This window comes from Vigna umbellata, chromosome 1 (assembly GCF_029865625.1).
Source record: "Vigna umbellata cultivar VRB3 chromosome 1, Vumbellata_1.0, whole genome shotgun sequence".
NCBI lineage: Eukaryota > Viridiplantae > Streptophyta > Magnoliopsida > Fabales > Fabaceae > Vigna > Vigna umbellata.
The window spans coordinates 19721536-19731170 of record NC_142165.1 but is presented as its reverse complement, the minus strand read 5'-3'; the positions used below and the strand labels follow the sequence as shown (position 1 = coordinate 19731170).

The window sequence follows — 9635 nt, the reverse complement described above, 5'->3', positions numbered from 1 at the left end:
GCCATGTGTTTATGTTAAACTATATGGAGTACAGTATTCTTCTTGCAATGGCTCAAATTAAAAATATTTTGTGTGGCTTTTTTCATGAAACTATTTCAAGTGCTTAAAGTTAGAGTTAGGAAATACGGTGAAAGACTAAAAACCACAAATGAGGTCAACTCCATCCAATAATATTTTGTAAATACGTGACAATAATAAACCAAGTGTTAGATTTTTTTTTCATGAGTAGAGTGGAGGCTTCACAATTTCACAACTTGGTCAACTATTTGTGTCAATACTTGAATGTTTTTTTTTACTTAGAGTAACACATCTCTTTATATCTAGTAGATATTTTAGATTTCATTCTTAGGAGTTGTGCTGTGATTTTATGGATTTTATCCCAATATTTTCAAAAATTATTATGTGTGGATCAAAATTTTATTTATAAGTGAGTATAAATGTAAGGAGTCAAGTATATATTTGAAAAATCACTAGTGAAAAAGAGCTTATATTGTCACTAGTTTCACATTGCATAACCTAAAATTCAATTTTAAAAATGTGCGGTGACATTTTTGTTTGAACTTCCTCATACGAGTTTGGCATTGTGGCTCTTGAACTTTCGTGGTAAGTTTCGTACAAACAAGAAAGAGAAATGTGAGGATGTTAATGTTGTTTTTGAAATTTTAAAATGCAAATTGATGTTGGACCCCCTCACAACAAACGTCAAATTGAAAATTGATGTGGCCCTAGCGTAACAATCCGAACTTCCTAACGCATTGAAGCCTTTTAAAGTTTATTGTAATGTACATTACCAAGGATTAATATGTCTATTGATGCAAGAGAGAATGAAAATGACTATGTTTCAAGGCAATTGATGGTGTACTAGATAGCGATCCAACTCTTGACCTAGAGTTAGTCACAATTTTGTTTTCCTTAAATTTATAGCAGTATTATCTGAGGTGATATAAGTTTGATGTATTCAGTGTAAAAAAATGTTTGAAGTACCTATTTGATTAGAATGAGTTGAATATGATTAGAGAAGATGAATGAAGTTCTTAAAAAAAATTATTTACTTAGGATGGTAAAGGAAAGATAGTTAGTAGATCATAGTTTAAAACGTACCACTAAGATGTTAACTACTAATCAAGCTAAGGATTATAATCTTGAAGTAAATGTTGATTTGAGGTCCAAAAGAAAATTTTGTGCTTTTGGTGATGCATAGATAGGAAGGTTGGTCTTAAAGGAAGGTCATAAAGGTTACTCCACATCTAAACATGACTAAGATGTACCAAGATATAAGAAGTCTTTTTGGTTGTCAAATACGAAGAGATATGTGGTGCAATGTGTATCACTTTGTCTTTACTTGTCAAAAAGCTAAAATTGAACATTAGACATTTGGTGGTATGTTACAACCATTGAAGATTTTGTAATGGAAATGGAAAAACATAACATAAATAAGAGTCAAATGATTCATTTTTATTATATTATTGTTAACATGCTTACAAATTTATGCACACACCACTTCTATTTATAAGGAGTATACAAACAACTCTTAATTGTCCCTTATTAATCTCTCATTGGGATTAAAACACATATTGTAACTATCTTTTCTAGCTACAAAGTAAAGACTGTTTAATCAAATGAATGTAACTTTGGGAGGATATAAATGACTTCCTTGCATTGATCGGTAATTTCACAAGGTAATTGATATAAAGGTTTTTGTTCACTCCCATAAAAAAACACAATTACAAAAAAAACTTTTTAGATTATAAAGTTCATCAAATAATATTTATTTTAGTTTCATGATCATAATTGTTTAATAGTTTAATCTTTATACAATTTTCATCAAAATGATTGTTGTTGTTTATTCTTCATGGAAAATCATTTTTTTTCTCAAGGGATCAACATATTAATATAAAAAGGTTGAGTTTCCTAATAGGTTTTGATATTGTAAAAATAAAAAATAGTGCAAACATATATATGACAAATATATTTCATTTAATTATTTTGAAGTTGATGTTGCTCGTGCTCCTTGTTAACTTTAGGATTAGTTAACTTCCTTTGTATTTATTTTATTTAATTAATAATTTGGTTTTTAGATTTAAGTCTATGATTCATCTTTGTCCCTATATTTTCTTTTACTCAATGAGTTCCTATATTTTTCAAATAGAATCAAATTGATCCCATTTGATAACTGCATTAAAGAAGGACTTGATTCAATTCATTCCTAAGATCACATCTAATTGACACAAAGGTAGACAAACTAAATTTTCAAGGAATTTTCTATTTTCAATTAAAGGAGGAAAATTTACACAAACTTTATTAGTAATTATAGACTTACTTGTAGGAGCTGAAACAATCAAACTAATGTCTAAAAAAGAGATTGACAAGTCAAAGTGTTGAACACATTAATTAGAAATGAATGATGAGTAGCACCTCAATCATAAATACATTTAAAATTTTACCTTTAATAAGACATATAACTTGAATCATAAAATTGTTTTTAGCAAATTCAATTGCAACCATGGTGTAAACTCTTTCTATTGTGGTAGGCCTTATCTTCGATGTGAGCAATTGAAATGTGGTTTTTGTTGTCACATTCAGAGATTACTTGAACAAGTTTTCCACACTTAAAAATAATGAGCCCTTTAAGATGACAATATTTAGTATAATGATCTTGTTTGCACTTAAAACATTTAATCTAATTATTTTGAGGTATAGAAATTTGAGAAAATTTATTGGGTTGAGATCTTTATTGGGTGTGATATTAAGGTTTTCTCTCATTTTATCTCTTTTTATTTACTTGGGGTCCAAAATATCTTGATTCATTTTTTGACTGCTTTTAAAATCTTCCAAAAATTTACACTTTTGAATAAACGAAGGAAAATTAGAAATTTCTAGTATTCTTATTGCTTTCCTCAATTCATGACTAAGTGTATTCTCAAAACTTATACATTTCATTCTTTCTTTTGGGTGATAAAAGAAGGTAGAGTATTTTCCTAAGTCTTTAAACTTTGAAGCATATTCCTATATTATCATACTTTCGTGTTTCAATTGCAAAAACTTTATTTCTTTTGCTCTTCTTACATCATTTGGAAAATATTTTTCTAACAATTTTGTTCTAAACACTTCTCAAGTAATGACTCTATGGTTCTTTAAGATATTCAATTCCTTAATAGAGTAGTGCCAATGTCTCTGATAGCTTGCACTGCTTTAGTCAATTTATTATTTCTCTTATTGTTTGCCATATGAAATTGTATAAGTTAGTATTTATAATAAAAACAATCTTATGATGAACATATTTCACAAGTCTCATGAAATGTTACTATGATACTATCTAATGGGACTTTCCTTCCCAAATATAAGATAATATAATTTTTAATTATTATTTAAGAAATTATTATATTACACTTGAAATTTTACAAAATAAAAATATAATATTAAAGATGTACTTTTATATATATATATATATATATATATATATATATATATATTTATATAATTGTCAATACCCAATTTCGTCCGGATTGACTAAATGATAGGTCTCTTTCTATTTTTGATTTGTTTTATTTTCTACATTTTCATTTTATTTTATGTTATTATGTTTAATTTCATTTTACTATTTTGTATTTGATTTAGTGTTTTTTAAAAAAAAAAAAAGAGAAAAAAAGGGAAAAGCAAAAAAAAAGAGAAAAAAAATAAGGCGTTTGTCTTTAGTGAAAAATGAATAAAAGAAAAAAGAAAAAGAAGGAAAAAGCGTTTTTGTTTAGAGGGAACAGTGTACGTGTGTGTGCTGGGAGGAGGGGGCAGAAACGGTTTTCTGCAAAGTGGCGGGGGTGGCAGAAGCGTTTTGGTTTTTACGTACGAAATCAGTACGGGATTCAGACACACAGAGAATTGGCACAAAAAACACTCAGAGAGAGCAGAGAGACCTGAGGAGTGGACAACGAAAAGGAGGAGGATTTGGGGAATTGAAGAGGATATCACCCATGATTCGATCGTGAGAAAAAGGATATAGAAAGAGGAAGGGACCGAAGTGGGAAAGGGAGACCCGAAACGAGTAACTGGGAGTGTTGCGAAGAAGCTGCAAACGGAGAGAAAAAAGAAAGGAAGATTACAGAGAGGGCAAAGAGGAAGCTACTGGAAAGAGCAAGGGCACTTGAAGGAGGCTACGGAAAGCGGAAGAAACTAAAGGAAGCTTCAAGAGGTATGTGTTTAAATGGTGATTGTATTCATTGTTGAAATCCACCCCTGAAGTACGTAGAACTATTTAGCTATGATATTGGAATGCACGTCAAAGATTATATGTGTGTTGTTACTGTGAATTAATGTTGCACTAAGTTCATGTTATCTTTCCCATGCCCATTATTCAATCTGAATTCCGAGGATTCATGCATAATCCACCAATTCGCTGTTGCATCTTTCTATCATTAAACCACATCCATATCCATGCATCCGGCAATCCTTAACACAAAACCAAACCATCCTTACACCTCACGGCCAACATCAATCTTCAATCAATACCCCCCACACGCAAAGTTTTCAATTCCTTCAGTACAGTAAAAGCCAGAGAACCCACCATTTTTTCCGATCTTCCATTCACTCTCACACTCTTCTCTATTCACTCAACAAAATCACACCCTCCAGAACCGGGGCCAAAACGATAATCTTGATCATTATACTGGCCTTCATCTCCAACGCTATCACACGACCATCATCATTCATACACATCCAATATACCCCAACCTTGGACTTCTCTCTCCGGAAACCACCTCGTCTTCGTCCATTTCCTATAACCAACACACACGACCAAACACCCATATCCAGCCCACCATCTTCATCCTCACCTCCAGCAACAATCTTCATCCATTCCAACCATCAAAAAAAAAAAAAAAAAAAACCCAACAACCCAAGCACAGAAATAGAAAATAGAAGAGTAGAATAGGAGAGCCCATCGGTGGCGGCCTCCAAGGCTGACGGCGCCGCGGTTGGAAACGGTCCCGGTGGCGTTTGGGTTTGCCGCCAATGTCAAGATCGGAGGAGGTGGTGGCGTGGTGACTGGGTCGCGGTGGTAAGCGGCGGCCAGTTAGGCAGGCGCGGCGCAGAGACGCCAGAGAGGAACCCCTCCCTGGGTGGCTGGATCGAGGCGCGGCGTGACGCGGTGGCTGGTCCAGAGGGGGCGGTGACGCGGTGCCCATCTTCGTCGTGGTGGCGGGTTTGGTTCGGAGGTGGCGGTGGCCGGTTCCAGCCGAGGTGACGGCGGCGTGCCTCCCAGCCCTAGGCTTTCCTGGTCAGAAAGAAAGAGACCTGGGTCTCGATGGAGGGAGGCAGGTGTAGAGTGAGAGAACCCCTAAGGGAATTCTAGGTTAGAAAACAGCCGGGTGGGCCAAGCCCAAAAATAACGCACGTTAAGCCTTTTTAGAACGTTCGTCCCCTACCTCCTCAACGAACGTCTGTCCGTCCACTTCTTGGACGGACCATTTGGTGACCAACTCCCAACCGAACGCTCGCTAACAACGAACGCTCGTACACAGCGAACGCTCGTCATTCAACGACAACAACGAACGCTCGATCCAACGAGCGCTCGTCATTCAACTCCTGACAGAACGCTCGTCCCCAACGAGCGCTCGTCATTCAGCCCTTTCCCAACGAACGTTCGTCCCCAACGAACGCTCGTCCCAGCGAGCGCTCGTCATTCAACGCCAACAACGAACGCTCGGTCCAACGAGCGCTCGTCATTCAACTCCTGACCGAACGCTCGTCCCCAACGAGCGCTCGTCATCAGCCCTTTCCCAACGAACGTTCGTCCCCAACGAACGCTCGTCCCAGCGAGCGCTCGTCATTCAACGCCAACAACGAACGCTCGGTCCAACGAGCGCTCGTCATTCAACTCCTGACCGAACGCTCGTCCCCAACGAGCGCTCGTCATTCAGCCCTTTCCCAACGAACGTTCGTCCCCAACGAACGCTCGTCCCGCGAGCGCTCGTCATTCAACGCCAACAACGAACGCTCGTCCCAGCGAGCGCTCGTCATTCAACTCCAAACCGAACGCTCGTCCCCAACGAGCGCTCGTCATTCAACCCTTTCCCAACGAACGTCCGTCCCCAACGAACGCTCGTCCCAACGAGCGCTCGTCATTCAACTCCAAACCGAACGCTCGTCCCCAACGAGCGCTCGTCATTCAGCCCTTTCCCAACGTCCGCTCATGATCCCCCAACGCTCGTTATTTTTTATTTGTTTGTTTTCCTTATTTTATTTTATTCTATTTCATTTATTTTTGTCTATCTTATCTCATTCGTTTTATTTATTTCTTTTATTTTTATTTTCATTTTTATTTTGTTCTATCTACTTATTCTAGATATCTACCTATCCTAAAATATTTAATAATGCAATATTTACAATTTAAATAAAGGAATTTATCAAAATACGTTTTGAAGATTTAGGCACATGTGTGATCGCACGCATCGTCCTTGTGCTAAAATCCTTTTCCCTTTCTTAATTAAAATTACAAAAAATATGTTTTGAAGGTTTAGGCACATGTGTGATCGCACGCATCGTCCTTGTGCTAAAAACCTTTTCCCTTTCTTAATTAAAATTACAAAAAAATATGTTTTGAAGGCTTAGGCACATGTGTGATCGCACGCATCGTCCTTGTGCTAAAGACCTTTTCCCTTTCTTAATTAAAATTCCAAAAAAATATGTTTTAAAGGTTTAGGCACATGTGTGATCGCACGCATCGTCCTTGTGCTAAAAACCTTTTCTTTTCCTTAATTAAAATTACAAAAAAATATGTTTTAAAGGTTTAGGCACATGTGTGATCGCACGCATCGTCCTTGTGCTAAAAACCTTTTCTTTTCCTTAAGTAAAATTAACCAAAAAATATGTTTTAAAGGTTTATGCACATGTGTGATCGCACGCATCGTCCTTGTGCTAACAACCTTTTCTCTTTCTTGAACAAAATACAAAAAATGTATAAAATCTTCAAAAAAAAAAACAAAAACATCAACAATTTTAAACAACAAATAGTCTTGCTACCCAGAACTACGTGATCCTTGATTCTCCATCAAGAGTGGAGATACGTAGGAGCAAGGCTAGTCCTTGTCAGGTTCACTTTCCCAAAAATCCAAATTTATCCATAATCATTTTCCAAACAAAATTTTCTAATCATTTTCCAAACAAAATTTTCTAAACAATTTTCAAACAAATTTTCAAGCAGTTTTCTAAAAGAACTACGTAACCCTGATTTCTCATTTTGAATGAGAATACGTAGGAGCAAGGTCAATCCTTGTCGGGCCCAAAAAAATAAAAAAATATGTTTTGTTTATTTTAGAATTTTATTTTAGGGGATAGTTAAACATTTTGAAAATCACATCATATTCGTGCATTTAGTTAAAGGTACTGCCTTAGGGCAGGCGTTATGGGGTGCTAACACCTTCCCCACGCGTAACCGACTCCCGAACCCAATCTTTGGTTTTCGTGGACCGTGCTTTATCGTTTTATGGTTTTTCCGTAGTTTTCCATAATAAACTATGGTGGCGACTCCAAATCTCTTTTCCAAAACCCGCGTTTCCATTTTTTGGATCGTCGTCCCGTCGCGATTCCGGTTGCGACAATAATCACCATATTTTTACATCTCATATATTACAATCTATACCTTTCTAACACTAGGAGAAAGAAAAAGAATGTTATTTATCCATTATATCTTATTTATCAAATATTTTTATTAATCTTCAAATAGTTAGATAAAAGGCTTAAATGCTTATTTGGTCCTTATGTTAAGTGATTTTTTTCAGTTTAGTACCCGGTTTTAAAAGTGCATATATTGGGTCCCTAAGTTTTCAAAATTGTATGACTGAAATCTTAACCGTTAAGTTGGTATGAACGTCGTTAAATGTTAATTGATGTGGCAAAATAAATATCCAATGTGGCAAAAGCAATTCTTTTAGCAAAGACAAATATCAAAATATCCTTTGATTACAAAACCAAATACATTGCAACGTCAGTTCTAATTATAATTTGATTAGGTTAGGTTTTCTTTCTATTAAATGTTATTTTTTTAAATCCTAATTAAAACTCTAATTAGTTTCTCTCTGATTAATTTCCCCAAATTGAAATTCATATTGAAGAACCCTAATTTTGGCAATTCTCTCTCAAAGCCCACTCCTATTTCCCAATTTTTGGTCTTTCTCTTTCGGCAAACCATCTTTGGGCTGCCTTTGTGGAGCTCACCGCAACAAGGAAGCTTTCTTCCCTTTCTCTTTTCTCGTTTTACCGCGTGGCAATAACTTCTTTCCTCTTCTCCTTCGCGGTTCTGGTTGGGGTTTTGCAAGTAAGGCGCAAACACCTTTCTCGCAGTGTAGTGATTGTTGTAGCGGCGACACCTTCGTGAGGTTTCGACCTCAGAAATCTCTATCGTGCGAGAAACCCTGTTGATGGCATCATGGTGGAGGGAAATAGCGGACCTGGGGTTTCGCGGTCTGGCGGTCTTTGTTCATCAGCGTCCCCGCGGCCACTAGGTGGTGCATGGATTTGGATAATGATTTATGTTTCTTCTTTGGAAGTGGATGCCAGCGTTTTGGTGGTTCGCAGGTTGAGGGTTTTGGCTTCTGTTCTTCTCTGTGGGTTTGCGAATTGCGGGTGTTCCTAAGTTTGCGTTTGTGATCTCGTGGAGGTCGTTGATCGTTCCCGCTGGAAGCGCGTTGATGACGATGTCGAAGTTCGTGACTGGCAGCGCCATCGGAATCTGGTCCTCTATTACATCTATATTTTCTTTTTATTGGGGATATTCATCAGGATTTAGAAAAGATTAGCATGAAATTATGCATACTTGAAATTTTATATATTAGTGTTAATAAAGAATATATATTTTTTATTTTAATGGCAAAAGGAAGGCTATGTGATTTTAGTTTTTATTTTAATTTATTAAATGTGATTTAAATACCAGAATAATGCAAAAGAGGAATAAAAATCCTACAATTATGAAATCATTAAAATAGAAGAGAGAGAAAGAGAGAAAGTTGGGCCCTAACACATTCATCTCAAAGGAGCTGACGTGGGATATGTATGTTGCCACATTGGATAACATTTAACGTCGTTCCTACCAACTTAAAGGATAAGACTTCATTCATTCAATTTTGAAAACTTTGGTACCCAATGTATGCACTTTTAAAACCGGATACTAAACTAAAAAAATCATTTAACAAAGGGACCAAGTAAGCATTTAAGCTTAGATAAAATAAGTTCATGAGATGATTCGTTTGTATTGTAAAGGGCATAAAAAAACCTTCAATATGTCCTTCTAAGACTAAAGGTGTGTTTGGAATTGAAACAAAAGTAGAGGTAGAGGTACCCTTTTCCTAAAACATTGCTAAATTGTTTGCAACATTTGTTTGCCAAGTGGTTACTAGAAAAACCGTTGCGATGTTTACGATGAAAGGATCAAGCACATTTGGTGTAGCCATCTATTTAGGATAAGACTATTGAATTTTGTTTTTCATATTTAAAAGTAAAACATGGATGATCGACTCACAAAGACATATTTACCTTATTCGAGACATTGAAGGGTTAGTCTTACTAAGTGCAATATTTTTGTAAGTTATAGTAATTATTCAAGTAATTGATTTTTTTGGCCCATTGACAATCAATTGTAGGCCCAT

General features: G+C 36.0%; 1 pseudogene; it reads right to left on the bottom strand.

Annotated features, from left to right (window-relative positions):
- Positions 1 to 2391: 2391 nt before the first annotated feature.
- On the bottom strand, positions 2392 to 5177 carry LOC148204865 (uncharacterized; annotated as a pseudogene).
- Positions 5178 to 9635: the final 4458 nt, after the last annotated feature.